The sequence below is a fragment of the Apium graveolens genome, chromosome 2 (assembly GCF_009905375.1).
Source record: "Apium graveolens cultivar Ventura chromosome 2, ASM990537v1, whole genome shotgun sequence".
Taxonomy (NCBI): domain Eukaryota; kingdom Viridiplantae; phylum Streptophyta; class Magnoliopsida; order Apiales; family Apiaceae; genus Apium; species Apium graveolens.
In genome coordinates, this window is record NC_133648.1 from 308,617,366 (window position 1) to 308,633,388 (window position 16,023).

Here is a 16,023-nt window from a genome sequence, read left to right on the forward strand (position 1 = left end):
TAAGCGAGTATAATATACAAAAAAACGTTGATATTTATCGAATATGCAAAATAAATAACAATATTGACAATTAATCATATAATTGTATAGAGAACAAATATTTACAAGTATTGTGCGATAATTAAGCTCCAAGGGATCGAGTATTTGAAAAATATTTTGAAAAACAAAAATTGAAAATAACTAACGTATTACAAAGAAACTAATAAATAATATTTATAAAAGAAGAAACAATAAAATTTTGATTGATAGTGAGTTTGATCATATTTATTATATTTAAAATAAAACACATATCTGCATATTATATTTGAAATATAAAAAAATTTAAAATAGAAGACATGTGTGCATATTATATTTGAAATAGAAAATAATTTTTATTTGAAATAGAACCAATTTAAAATTTAACACATATATGCATATTAAATTTAAAATATAAAACAATTTTTAGTTGAAATAGAAAATAATTTAAAATAGAATATATATGTGTATATTATATTCGAAATAGAGAACAATTTTTTTTTAAGAATAAATAGAGAACAATTTAAAATAGAAAATTTTATTTATATATAAAACAAAAACAATATCAGGAGACAAAAATCAATATCAATATCTTGGAGAGATACAAACACCCAAACGGACATACCAGTTATCCCTATTCCTCGATACTCTACTGTGCTGCGAATTCGATACCCTATCCAACGGGGACAGAGGCGATCACTCATTAAAACAGAACGAACTTCGGGTAAATTTACAACGGGTAAATTTACAATAGAGAGTCGTATGTATCTATGTAACTGCAAACTGTTTGATAAAAGTCTCATGAGAAAAAAAAATTCTGAATTTCATGAGACTTGCTCTTCTTCTTACCTGATTAATTTTTATTGATCTTTCTGTTTGATGCTTTCTAATGCCGTTCTGTAACCTGATTATAGCCTACCATTCTATTGCGTTTTCTCAGCATTCATCGTCTTCACATGTTTTTTCTTTGTCGGAAACACATTATGTTCTTGGCTTGAAAGTTGAAACCCTACCTGATTGTTATTTGATTTTTCGTTTGTTTGTTTTTTTGTAATTGGTTACTAGGTAGTAGTTTTTCCAGTGAATATAATGTATGCTCTGTTTTCGTCTTTATGGTAAAATGCATTTTTCTATTCAGTGTATTATTTTTGAAATTATGAATAAATTATTGAACCAGGGACAGAAAAATGTGTACTTCAGTGTTCATATCTTGGTGTTTTATAATTAGAATATTTTTCCTTTACTTACTCAATAAGCTATCTTTATAAACCTGTAGACAGTGCCTAATAGTAAATTTTTTGAAATAAAGTCATTGGAAAAAGGATTGTATTAGTTGGTAGATGTTTTGAGTTTTGATATATAATATATTCACTAATAGTACATGCACAAGTAGCTTCTTTGTATAGTTACTTTCTGCATTTTTTCTAATCTTTTACCAATATGCTGCAATCTTTATTTTTTGGGGGGTGACATTTATTAAGGAGCTTAATTCTACAAGATAAGCTAAGAAAGATTCAAATTTATTGATCATGAACAATAATTACGATAAAATTATTCAATAGTTTACGACCAAGATGTGTTTGTCAGCACGTGCGCCTCTGATGGATCAACAGATGCATTCAACAGAGCAACCTAGGGCGTATAATATAATACACACGCATAAAGGCAGGTAGGTTGGCTAATCAGAGGAAGCATCTGCATCCGGACCGGCCTTCTTGGTAGTGTTATTATTTTTGGTTTTCGTGTTTGAATCAAAAGAGCGAGCTATTTTCTCAGCCGTCATTGTCTTGACAAGTTTCTTCTTCTTAGGGATCACGCTTCCGTTCTTAGCTTCGAACCCCGCCCTATTCTCCTTTTCTTCGCTAGCTTCATCCCCATACGGTGCTTTATCAGCCATATATGTATATTCTTCAATGGCCAGTAGGCCCTATCTAACGGCATGAATAAGTACTCAGTTGTTTTCTTATTTTGATCCAGTAACACTTGCAGACCGGGTTATATATGTTCGTTGTCCTAAACTTAAGGACTTTTTTTATAGCTTATGATATAGCCACCAAACAATGGTTCTATGTTCAAGTGTCCCCTGATGCAGGCTCGCATGAATCTTATCTAATTTTGTACAATTATGATTAATCTCTTGTATATTAGGGCAAATGTATACTCTGCGGAGAATAATGGTTCCAACAATCTGATGTATATACCTTACCAATAAAATCTACGATATGTCAAAAGTTGCAACATTAACTATTAAGAGAACTTAAGGTTGATACCTATTAGTTAATTATTGATATTGATTCCAATTTTAAAGTTGATCCAAGTTAGGTTTTTTAAGGGGTGACTTGATATGCCATGACACAACCTTTCTTGTAATATTGCCCTTTTTGGCGTATTGCTTTTAAGGCTGACTTCTTAAATTTAAGAGCACAGAGGAAACAACAGCTCTAAGAGTAGTGTTGCTCATTTAATTAATACAGGTCATTTCTTCTTTTTTCATTTAATTTTTCTCTATTTTGCCACTTTGGCAGGTGACTTGGCAAAAGGAAAAATAGGACTTCCTTCAGAGTGTAAGTTGTATCACATCATTACCTAAGACATATCTAGGTGATTTAAGTCCTGCTAGTGGTCGTCACATTCAAATAGTATCTATTTAATTTGCCTTCTGGGATTTCCTTGCACCCATGTTTGCAGTTCTATATACAAATTGATTATCATTATTCTCATATGGCATTTAATAAGTCAATGCCAATAATAATGGAAAGAATCAGGAGAACCAGAATGGATGCATAAGAAGAAACCAATATTCATAATGACTGATCTAATTTATTGCTTCTTTAGACTCTATGAATCAAGTTAGTGCTCTTTGTATTAACAGAAAGAGAGGTTTCTTTTCTGGTATATTTTTAGAATTTAGAGTGTATGTGTTGTTTCTTTTCTATGTTGTATGTTTCTTTTCCAGTGCCCCATTTATTTTCATTTTAGAAAAACTACTGCTTACCATCAATTAGTATTACTATTTTTAACTTTTACCCATCTATGGTCTCTGCTTTAGAATTGCCAAATGTTACATATGGGTATCACAATATTACCGTTGATAAAATTAAAATTAAATAAATAGATATTCTATGTAAAATTAAATTAATTTTACTCAAATTAAGTAAAAGTGTTATAGACTTATAGTGATCCTCCCTCTCCTTCAAGATTTAAGCCATCTTGTTTTACTGTTGTTAATGATGTCCGGGCTCTGGTCCTATTAAGAAGTAGCTAATGACATTTGGTGTAAGGAACTTTACTTCCTGCCATTTTGGGAAGTGACCCAGGCTATCTTCCTTCTTCTATTAAAAATTGTTATCCAGAGTTTGCATAAAACGCATGATGTAATGTTAGGTTACTTGCATGTTTGTAGGTACTTCATCCAACAGCACCGTTGTTTGATGAAGAAACAAAGACCTTGAAACCCTGATGTGTAAGAGCCTTAAAAAGAATATTCATTCGCTGCGACGGTGATGAAGATGATGCCTTAAATGATGCAGAGCTGAATGAATTTCAGGTTGATTTAGATTATTCCCAGCACAATAAAAACAGATCATTAGTATTTTTTACCACCAGCTATAGACTTGTAGTAATGTCTGTATTGACCAGATTATAATGTATACTGTACAGGTTAAGTGCTTCAATGCCCCCTTACAGCCTGCTGATATATTTGGTGTCAAGAAAGTAGTCGAAGAGAAAGTACCTGAGGGTGTCAATGAACTTGGACTTACACTGACAGGTTTTCTTTTTCTCCATGCCCTTTTTTATAGAAAAAGGGTGTCTTGAGATAATCTGGACCATCTTAAGGAAGTTTGGTTATAATAATAAGACAAGATACTTGATTAAAACTGCAGTTCAGGTATTATTTTTGGCGTGTTAGTAAGATTTCAGCATACTTTTAGTAACGTGTCTTCTCATGAGTAATTGTTCCAGGAGTTGAATGGCAGAATACGGCTGACCTTTCTGACTTAGTTATTGAAGAGATAGAAAACCAGAAGACGCGGCATTTGCGGAAGAATGTGAAATCAAGAGTTCAATTTTCCGAGCAGAAAGGTTGGTTTAGTCTATGTAACATTATGTCTATTAGCAAAAGGATAAACCTATAGTGTTATAAGCCCCATCTTTCAGTAACATACATTATTAGTATCTTTTGTCATGACTAGTTGGCCTCTTTTTACATGGAGACCTACTTAATTAAACTATGAAATCTGAAAAGTAGAAACTATTAACCAGTAACTTCATTTAGACCAGGTAAGAACTGTATCCTGATACAGTATAGGTTGTGGTTCAGTACTTCAATCTTCCATATACATATTGATCTTTCTATATATTTACTATAGACCGATATCCAGCATTTTGAGATTTGAGAAGACCTAACTAATTATATTCACTGTTGATGTTTCAAAAATAAGTATATTCTAACTGGTAAGAGTTCTGTTAGCTATTTATCTGTATAAATGGTTTCCTTTTCAATTGGTATAGGTATTTCTACTTGGCTAAATCTTACAATTTGGTTGGAAAGAGAGCCGAGGCGTATTCTTTGTACCGTCGTGCTTGCTCTCTTACTGATACTGCCCTCAAGAGGCTTCAAAGTTCAACCACTGTTGATGAGGTTCATACTCCCAAAGAACTCCATTTTATGCTGTCATGTGTTCATGCATTGCTTGTCCTTCCAAGATAATAGAATAAGCTGTTTTGATTTAATCTAAAAATGAGGCGCATAGTTTTCAGTTTTCTGTCTTGAACATTTAAATGATCATTTATGTCAGGGGATATCAGGCTTGCATGCGTCTTTATCACATTTCTTTGCAAAGTGTACAAAAAACTTGGAAAAAGGTGATCTAGTTGTTTGAGAGGGGAAACAAGTGCTACTAGCAAATTTTATTATCTGTAAGGATGTGACCTTATATTTCTTTACAGAGATATTGTTTCTGAGTTTTACTCACAAGTATCAATAGATGATCTCTTTATATTGTCTTTTTTCTTCCTTGTATGCAGGAAGTAGAGAATGTGGTTAAAGCTTGTACAAAAGTAAATGGTATGTGGAAGCCAATATAAGAGTAGCATATCCTCCGGTGGATCTAGGAAAACACAAGTAACGTATATGTGTGGAGAAACATAAAACCATTTCTTACCTTGTTATTTCAAACATTTAATTAAAATATATAATCTTCATGTTGGTTATAATTTGCATGATTGTGAATTTATTTTTTTTGAACATTTTAGAGAAAAATGAGAACGGATGGTCAAGCATTTAAAAGCATCTCATGTTCGTGTCAAAAGACAAGATGTAGTTTTGCGATCTCGATTTACAGAAAGAAAAAGGGGACTTGAAAATTTTAAAGTACTTGTTAGGGGAAACACAGTATGTGTTATTTTATCTGTAAGGGAACCATAATAGAAAGAGTATGATGGTATGTGTTATTCAATATATACTTTTCTTCCAAGATTGGTATAATTAAATTTTCTAAATTTATTGTAATATATAATTTTTAAGTTGTACAATTTAATTTTCTGTTGTACTGTATTTTTGGGATATTAGTATTAATTGTATAATGGAACAGGTTTATAGAAAATATATAAAATATCAATGGAAAACATGAAAAATTAAATTTTTTGTGACAAAAAGCGTCGGCATTCTACCTAACCGACGGTACTGATGAGAAGCAAATGTGTCGGCATTTCTGCTAATTGATGCATTTGGTGAGAAGAACTCGCATCGGTTAAATAGCATGACGTATATCATGAAAACCTGATGCATCGGCATTTTAATCGACCGACACAACAGGTGAGAACCAACAGCGTCGGCATTTGAGATGATTGACGCAATTAATTAAACCAAGAACGTCGGCATTTTGTCCAACCGACGCATATCAATGCAACAAATAGCGTCAGTTATATATATAATAGCGACGCTATAAGTTAACCTACAGCGTCGGTTTATGACCCTATGACGTGTGTCGCTTAACCGACGCAATTAATGTTTGTGTGTCGCTCGTTTAACAGACGCTGTAGGTCCATACCTATAGCGTCTCCCACACTTACTTCGCCACTTGACCGACGCCTTAGTGTTGTTTTGACCGACGCTAAAAGTCCAGTCTGTACTAGTGACGTTGAAAGAGCCTAGTAGTCAAGCTTGAAGTAGTCATTGGTATGGTGATACTATGGGTATTCTTGGCGGAAAGCTTAGCTAGTTGAACAAGAGCTCATTAAACTCAATAAGAACCATGATAACATGCACATTAATAGCTTCTTCTTAAGATTAGCTTGCCCTTGTTGACATTATGTATGATTTTATGTATAATTGACACCTCATTGAAAATGTTCTTAGTTTCAAGTTTTAGTTTCTAAGTATGTGCCTTTTTTTACCTTCTGGGTTTATTATCAAGTTATTGGCTTTTCAAAAAAGTTTCAGTTTCTTAGTTAGTTACATGCACCATTTTTAAATTCGGAAATTGGCATTATCGATGGAGGTATCTTTCATTGATTAATCGGATAATCGACGATTAATCGAATTTATTAATCGGAAGCAATTTAACTAATCAAATTACCTATTTAAATTTCAATAAACTTTCCTAAAATTTACAAAAATAATGCCACATATCATCACTTCATATTTCATATTTAAGTGTTTTATATACAAATTTAATAAATGAGTTATACATAAATATTTAATAATCACTACTTAATAGTTAGAATAAATTTGTTATAGAAAATTAACTACATGGTATTGTGAAATGAATTAATCACTACAAGGAAAACAGGCTGACACAACAGTTCTGATACCCCTCAATATCGTTGTATATTGAGGCACCTTCTAATACGCGTATCATCGTTGTAGATTGAGGCACCTTCTAATACGCGTATCAGACAACGATACTCATCTATTGTGTGTCTTCATCCAAGACAACAACAAGTGCATATAAAACTATTGTTCGAAGGTTGGATGAAATAATGGTTTAGTTTAATGGACTATTGTAAGACTTGTACTTAGTCAAGTGTTTATTAGGTGATTATTAATGATTAATCTCTCTTAGCACAACGGTTTTAGTAAAATAATGTGTTGTCTTCGATTAGTATAGCAAACAGTCTCTAAAATCCAATCCATTGTCTGAACTGAATGAACACAATGGTTCTTTTATCTAGAATAATTGTGTGAATGCTCCTACAATAATATTTTAGATTTATTAAACTTTTGGCTCGAACATATTATTACAAGTTTTTGACACAGACAGAGAATTGTCAAAAAGATATTGTAACAAGTTTTTGCTACTAAGAAAACATGTATTAATTATATTGGACAACAATTTAGAAAACTAAAAAATACAATATCATATTTTATACACAACGGTTTGACAATTTCATGCGCAGTGTTTACTAAAAACAATTTTCTTAAGCAGCCATGAAAGAGCTTAAAACTATTTCTTGAGACATTTGTAGAAATGTGAAATGATGATCTTTTGTTTCCATGATTAGACGGCTTCTGCTCCACCGCCTTCTTCTCTTTGAGCTACCATTTCAAGCACCATGTACATCTTCTTGATAGGCATCTATAATAAGTAAATATCGGTGTTTAACCAAGAATAACATAGACAGCCTCGCATGAAGCTCTGCAGTTTAATAATCAATTCATCAAAAGAATATAGCCTAAGAATTTAGTTTACTGCCAATCCTTAAAACGTCTAGTTCAAACTGTTTACAAAGAAGTAAATCTAATATTAAAATGATAAAAAGAGTGACTCCAAAAAACAAATTTTGGAAGAGAAGATAGAAAATTAGTAAGACTTAATATGCCAATTTCCAATACTTTCTAGTCTAGTTCAAAACATTGTTCATAACTAAATCCTTAAATAACACAGGATAATGCTTTTTACCTGGTACATAAATGGATGAAGCATGATACTTTCTAAAGTCCCCTTTTCCGCCTGGTTACCTGTCAAACTTGTGATTAATTGTCATTAGTTGCAGTGAAAAAAAAAGAGAAAAGAAGAGCAATGAAGAAGATGACTATATTTATACTATAGAGAGAAGTGTTTCCAGAAAGTGCAGAAATGAAAAATGTAAGTTAGTTATAAGCACAACTATGACTACATTAATACACCTGCTAAAGTCTAACAAACTCATAACAAACTTGGCCAGAATGACACATGGACATTTTAACTTTTATTGACTAACAAGAGATAAAACATTACATGTTGTAATTCCAAAAGTTGATCGAGCATAGCATATCAAATATTTATAAAATAGTACAACTAAAATTTATAAATGCATGTAATCAGATCACCATTCACCTCTATTACAGATAATCAAATTGATTATACATAATACACACACATAGATAATAGATGAAAAGTGTTCAGCATTTATCATGCTCAACAAATTAGATTTTCATTTAATTATAAAACTGAAATAATAAATATGCCAAATCAGATCACCTTCATTAGAAATTCTATCCAGCACTACCTTTACACATACTTCAATAATAATTGACAAGTGTTTTATCAAACAATAAGCAAAGAGTATATCAAGCACGTTTGTCCATATCAAACTGATAAAAAAACTAAAACTAAAAACACTGGAACAAAATCTAATTGAATCTAGTTTATGTCTCACAGAGAAAACTAACTAAATTTGAGTATAAGTAGCTGAAAATGCAAACAAAACAGATTAAACACAACAAAAACTTCTGGAAACACAACACGTTGAGAATTTGTAATGGAAAATATTAACTAGGGAATCAGTCAGGGGCTTCACAATGGCACCTAGTAATGGAAATTTCTTCAACTCAGGGAGTGTACTTGCAACTTGCTACAAAATTGAAGTAATATCAATTCATTTATAAATATCCAAAATGCACTTTATTTTATCTCAACATTCAAAATATCTAAATTAGTGTTAACCTACGTGCTAAAAGAATGGGATTACATCACCTAAATGAAAAGTTCTGAGTGCTAGCAAAATCATGAATCTGCTGCCTTACAACATCAATCCCTCGATCATCAAAATCATTTAACTCTAACACAATATTATGCATCTACACACCAAAAAACTTCTGAGCCACAACAAGACTGGTTGAGGTCTTCCCCATACCAAGCGGTCCATAATGTCACAAACTATACATACAATAAAATTATTAAATTAAACAAACATTTACCCTAAATTTACTAGTAGCCTATCAAGTGTTCGACGAAATATCACAAAAAAACATAACAATACACTAAAAGAAATAGACATGATGTTAAATACACACAAATATATAAGTACATATCCATGTAAAATATAATTAGGGGATCAAGAAGGGGATTACTAGTATCGACAATATCGTGAGGAACGACGACATTAGCGAGTGATTGAGGACATTATTTCTCAAACCAGATGCAGTAGAAGTCCTAAAAGAATAAATTAACCCAGATGCATCTGGTGGATTGAGATCTAGTAGAAGAGAGAGGCCGGTTCATCTGTGTTCTGTGTATAAGGAGATAAAAGGGGGAAGGATGAGTGAATTTTAAGGAAGTGGGAGTCAAAATAAAAAAGGGGAAATGAAATGTTAAGAGGGAAATGAAATGTTAAGGGGAAACAAACTAGAACCAATAAATTAATTTGGGAAATAGAATTTCTGCTTCATTATTCTTATAAAATTTATAAAAATTAATTTCTTTTTTTGATATTTCTTTAATTTTAAAACTTATTTATTTTAAATTTATTTAAATATTTGAGACTTATAAATGTAAATAATTTATTTATTTGGCGGTATCTTACTCTTTTTAGTACTCCCTTCAATAATTTTATTATAATTAACTATTTTTAAAATTAAATAAATAAATAATTTTTATTTTATTTAAAAATTAAAAAAATATTTATTATTAGTCTACGCTAACAATTATGGTGGTGTAGTGTAGCATCTCTTGCAACTTGAGTGATATTTGTCCTAAAAAATATTCTTTTCATGTAATGTTTTATTTAATTTTCAAATACTTAAATATAATTATTAATATAAACATTTGAAGATCATTAGTTCTGAAATAATAGGTCTTAAACTGGGTTAAATACTAATTTGTGATAGACAATGGTTTCATAAAAATAATACAAAACTGTTGTACTTGTTATATTTTTACAATAGTTGAGAACAAATGATTTATAAGTCGTTGTATGAGTTTCCGTTCTATAACGGTTAAGTCAGAATAATTTGTCGTCTGTAATCAAATGACGAATTACGTCGTAAAACCCGTTGTTTGATTAATTTTCAGACAATCGTAAATGAGTCTTAAGTAAATATTAGTCATTTTACCGAATTTTCCTTATAAAGTCATGCAAGATAAGTTTAATTTTTTTTATAATTTTTTCATATGACCAAAATCTATATACTTTAACATCCGTACGGTTGGATCATCTAACATATAATTTTAAAAAATAATAATGTTATTCGGGAAAGAATCTCATTGAGGGTAATAGTGTTTTTACTGGAATTTCCTTATAAAGTCATTCAATATAAGTTTAAATTTTTTTATAATTTTTCCGTATGACTAAAATCTATATACTTTAATATCGTACGGTTGGATCGTTCTAAAAATTATTTTAAAAAATTATTTTGTTGATCGGAAACAAATCTAATTATAGGGAATAGTACTTTTACCGGATTTTCCTTATAAAATCATGCAAGATCAGTTTTATTTTTATTTTTTTAATTTTTTCACATGAATAAAATTTATATAATTTAACATTCGTACGATTGGATCATCTAAAAAATAATTTTAATTAATTATTTTATTATTTGGGAAAGAATCTCGTTTAGGGTAGTAGTAATTTTACTAAGTTTTCCTTATAACGTCATTCAATATTAGTTTATATTTTTTATAATTTTTTTACATGACTAAAATCTATATACTTTAACATATGTATGGTTGGATCATCTAAAAAATAATTTTAAAAAATAATTTTAAAATTTAAGAATTCGATATCACACAACAGTTTTTAAAAAAACCGCTGTGTGACACCTTCGGAAAATGAAGGGCTCTTATTGTACCAAATAAGTGATCTAGGTGAAGTCAATCAATAGGTGAGATTTTGCCAACCAAGCGATCCGGGTGAAGTATTTTCCACCAATGAGATGGTGCCACATTATCCTACAAATAGACAACAGTTATTGTCTTGTTAGAACCGTCCTATGAACCTTATTTAAAAACCGTTGTTTAATGTATAATAAGACCGGACTTTTTATAAACACTTGTGTGAAAGGTAAACATCGAGCAGTAAGACTTCTAAATTAACGGTTGTCTCGGGATCGCTTAGACAACAGTTTCATAAACTGTTGTCTTTTTACATTTACAAGACAACAGTTTTTTAAACCGTTGTTATAGAGTTTAATTAACAACAAATTTGAAAAATCGTTGTCTAACATTTTACAACAGTTACTCATCTCATTGTGTGAAACATATCAAGACAATAGTTTTAAAAAACTGTTGTGCAAACTCCACTTTTTTGTGATTTTTTTTACAACGGTTCACAAAACTGTTGTGTGAACCTTGGATAAGACAATGGTTATCGGAGGGCAAAAAAAACCGTTGTACGTCATTTTGGGACAACGGTTCTTTTGTCAACTGTTGTATAATTAGTGTTGTCTGAAACTGTTTCTTGTAGTGAATCAATCGAGTAAATTTTTAGAAAAAAATAAGAGTAATTTAATCGAAGAAACTTATTGAGTTATTAGAGATTAAGATTTAGGGGCATATGATTGTCAATGTAATTTAATATACTATTATTTTGAATTTCAATTTTTCTTTTAATTTTTTTTATTAACTGATTTGTGACCCGAACTGACCGATTTTTAACTGAATCGGCCTACTTTTAACAGATGATTTAAAAAACACATTTTGACATGATTTCCGATTAAACTGGACCGTCCTATTCCCTATTATGGGCTTATTTTCAGAATATTGGTTACTATGTAGACATATTTTTAATTGTTTCACAAGTTACCACATTCATTTTTCATGAATGGTAACAAAATATGCTCCAATGTTTGGCACTCAAATTTTTCTGCATCGTCATTCAAGAGTGTAATTAAAACTATACGTAGGTATATAGCTTTAGTGAGTTGTAATATACATATTTTGTAGGGTGTTAAATGTGGGAAACTTTGTTGGGCACTTCTCTCTGTCCAAATCCATTGGAGTGCTAAAACGAGTGTCATGACACATCATTTAGAACTCTTTTTGGCATTCCATATAGATCATCTCAATATAATATCCTTATAGTTGTCTGCTTCAATTAGCTTGTGATGAATGGCGTTCGACTTGTTTTCCTGAGAAGTGTTCAGTAGCAGGACCCTAGTTGACGACTTCAAGAATTCTCTCTTAGCATTTATGATCACCATACCTATATTACCATTGCCATTTTAGAATGGTATAAAATAAAGGTGTGGTAAGATCGAATGATATACTAGGTACATGCAAACCTCTTGAAATTCTCATAATTTCCTTTGTATAGAGAAACAGGTCACTCAAAAATGGGTCACTTCATGGAAGCCATTCCAATTACTTAACTCATTTAAAAAACAAGTCTAACATGGAAGCCCTAATATCTATTTAATGTGTGTACCCATTTCACGTCAAGTGTCACATTTGTCGGACATTTGTCTACTCCGGCAATAAACTGATATGCTGTGTTCAAAATTGTGAAGCTGCATATCACGTAGAATGCGCAAAGAAAAGTTTTAAAGCCTCATCCTCAAGAAAATTTAGATGTCCACATATGTAAGTTATATAAGTACCTTTAGTTAATGGTTTTTTACAAGATGGGTGATGAGCATGTAGCTGCTCATCAACAACTAGTAGGTAGAGAGAATGTTGTATGTGGACTTCTGTGGAAGTCAATATAATACTAGATATTGAAATCATATGTTACCCATTATCTTAATTGGTAATGGACCAGTCACAAGTATGTTGTCTTGCCAAAATAAGTGATTACTTCGTCCTATTCTATAAATGTCATTCTTAAGCATTATTTGAACTTTATTTGATCGAAACTCTTCAATACGTTTCACCATTTCATAAACAGTTGCATGAAATTAATAAAAAAAATCAGCTCTCAAATGTATTTCAAGCTTATGGATGCCTACTGTTGACCGGTCAAGTTTATTATATACATAATATTATTAGCAACATTTTCATGTCCATGCTCTTTAAAGAAAAAAAATTTTGTGCTTCTTCTTTTTATTTGCTTCTGACTCTCTCTTGTTGTATATACGACAATCTTTCTTTAATAGGCTTGCTTTCTCTGCAAAGAAAGGCACCAGCGATGCGTAAAATGTGAATTAGCTTGACATCCAAAATGTGCACCATTTTCAGAGTATGTGAAGTATTTACGAAACCAACCAGGGAAAGCCATATGTTGGAGGTCCCATGAAACAAACAAGGTTAATTCTTCTCCATCTGGCATTTCACCTTACTATATGCCAAAAAGTAGCAACTACATTTCTAATGAATAAAATTTGAATTTTTTTTGTTTCTTTGAATATTATGTAATATATCTTAGTATCTTTAAGATTCTGGATATCATATTAATATATTATGTTGAATTTATTTACACATCCCTAAATTATATCTCATCAGATTTTAATCTTGTAATTGGATATCATATTAATATATATGCTTACTGATTCTTCCATGTATCTGAAGTTTTGACGACTAATGAGATTGTTATTCTTTTCCAAGTGCAGCCTGGAGTTCAAGTAAATCGAATAGAGGTATCTATTTATACCAGTGACGCATTTTAGAATACCGAGAAAATATCTATTAATTACAAATACAAAAAAGGATGACCTTTCTATTTTTTTTCTTAGGAAGAAAAAGGATGGACTTTGACATTGATAACACTTGGACAAATACAGAAGAGACTGAAATGGAGCCTCCTGCTTATGAGCACATTAGGCGCAGTATCCTTTAATCTTTATCCCCCCTCCAAAAAAACATACCATGTATTCATTATGTGCATTATTATTAAATGTGTAGAGGTCCTCAACTGAACTAGATATTTACCTAGTAATGAAAATGCGCGATGGTTGGGTTGCTGATATTGGATGTGCGGACTGCACTTTTCTGTTTGCTTGGAAACTTGTGTCTGCAGGTACTTCGTTCTACACATTTAAATCAGAAAAGTTCAAATTGATGTCTGTTTTTTGTGTTTTACCTTCTTAATTTAGTAGTTCTTAAGTCTTTCTAGTTTATGACTGATGCATATGCCATGCTCTGATAGGGTTCAAAGTCTAAGCTGCTAAAAAACCTGTAGCTGCTCGGACATGTGGACCTGTTTGCTACCTTCTTCTAGTAAATCTCAGTTATTCTAGTTATTAGATTACAGTTAAAGAGCTTTGTTCTCTTACTTTCATTACATAAATTGTTATCATAAATTCAGGAAGGGGAACCATTAACATATGATTATCAGTATGATCTTTAAGTGCTGCTTTTGTTTAGACATTACATAAATTGTTATCGATCTTCACGTTATACTTTTTCTTAAAACGTTTTAAATCTCCGATTTGCTGAATCTAGAAATAAACTTGAAAATATGGATAGCAACATTTTGATATTCGGAAATATTGAAGTCTTCTTTTGGAGGGTTGCTTGTAACTAAAAGCCATTTGAACTTGCATTGCACATATGTTCCATTCGGAACTGAGATCATATGTCAATGTGGCACCTCGAACTGTGGAAGCTATCTCGGGGCGAAAAGGGCAGGAGAACTGAGAATATCAGACGTAGACGTTGATTCCTTCTCTTCTGGCGATTCATGGATGAATATTTACCCAATAGAAGCAAAACCCCAAGAGATCCATTGATAAGAAAAAGAAAAAAATGTGGTAGCCATATCTGTTGTATTTACATTCCTTTTTTAAGTATAAAATAGAGCAAAAATTATAAACAAACACACATTCCTTAGGTGAAAAATAGATGTTCCTTTTGTGGGTTAAGGGGCACTTTATAAACAACCCATGAGCCCAATATTAAGGTGTTGAGTTATTAACATTAATCTACTTGAAAGTTTATAATTGTAATTAATTGTATTGTTTGGTACCTTCTTTTGCAGTTAACCAAATTAAAAAATACATTTCTTTAAACAATTATTATGATTATCCTTTTTTCATTAAGTATTATTCATGAACACTCAGAATATAAATATTTAATTAATTTAGAGTACACTGATTATAGTTTATACTTCATATCATGTGAAATTATTGTGGTTATTTAAAGGTGTAAAGTTGTCACTTCTGGTTTAGTAAGAACTCCATTACAAAGACCAAACGAAAAAGCATATAATGAAAACACAATATACTTATAAATAAGTATGAAAAACTTTGATAGAACTTTTCATTTATGGAAACCTATGATCCACTACAAGAAAACTAGGCTAAATACAACCGCACAAATACAACCGACATCAAATTCAACCGTTTTCGGTTGAATTTAAGGGCGCGTCTAAATTCAACCGCATGCGGTCGTATTTATATACGGTCGTATTTACGCGGTCGAATTTAGTACTAATTACAACCGAATAAATACAACCGTATTTATATGCAACCGTATACGGTTGAGTTTAGCCGTGCTCCTAAATTCAACCGCATTCGGTCGAATTTAGCCTTACTAATTACAACCGAATAAATACAACCGTATTTATATGCAACCATATACGGTTGAGTTTAGCCGTGCTCCTAAATTCAACCGTATTCGGTCGAATTTAGCCTTACTAATTACAACCGAATAAATACAACCGTATTTATATGCAACCATATACGGTTGAGTTTAGCCGTGCTCCTAAATTCAACCTTATTCGGTCGAATTTAGCCTTGCCAAAAAATGGAGGGAATTTTCCCGCCAACGAATTTTGTACTAAATTCAACCGATTTCGGTCAAATTCAATGTTTAAAAATGGCGGAAAATTTCTAAAAAAATATATAGAATGAAACTTACACGAAATTTATAT

The 16,023-nt window shown here is 31.4% G+C and overlaps 2 long non-coding RNA genes across 7 annotated transcripts; one reads left to right on the top strand and one right to left on the bottom strand.

Annotated features, from left to right (window-relative positions):
• Positions 1 to 610: 610 nt before the first annotated feature.
• On the top strand, positions 611 to 5,527 carry LOC141706373 (uncharacterized). 5 transcript variants are annotated; one of them, XR_012568794.1, is made up of 7 exons: positions 611 to 739; positions 3,419 to 3,562; positions 3,676 to 3,904; positions 3,979 to 4,098; positions 4,528 to 4,881; positions 5,044 to 5,140; positions 5,272 to 5,527. It is a non-coding gene; the product is annotated as an uncharacterized LOC141706373 (long non-coding RNA). The 5 variants fall into 5 exon arrangements; XR_012568797.1 differs by lacking the exons at positions 5,044 to 5,140; positions 5,272 to 5,527 and adding an exon at positions 2,541 to 2,579 and having other exon boundaries at positions 620 to 739; positions 4,528 to 4,930; XR_012568793.1 differs by lacking the exons at positions 5,044 to 5,140; positions 5,272 to 5,527 and having other exon boundaries at positions 4,528 to 4,930.
• A 1,679-nt stretch (positions 5,528 to 7,206) lies between these two features.
• LOC141706374 (uncharacterized) lies at positions 7,207 to 9,553 on the bottom strand. Of its 2 annotated transcripts, none has more exons than XR_012568798.1 (3): positions 9,353 to 9,553; positions 7,920 to 7,978; positions 7,207 to 7,655 (listed from the first exon to the last, which is right to left on the bottom strand). It is a non-coding gene; the product is annotated as an uncharacterized LOC141706374 (long non-coding RNA). The 2 variants fall into 2 exon arrangements; XR_012568799.1 differs by having other exon boundaries at positions 7,920 to 7,986.
• Between the last annotated feature and the right edge of the window lie 6,470 nt (positions 9,554 to 16,023).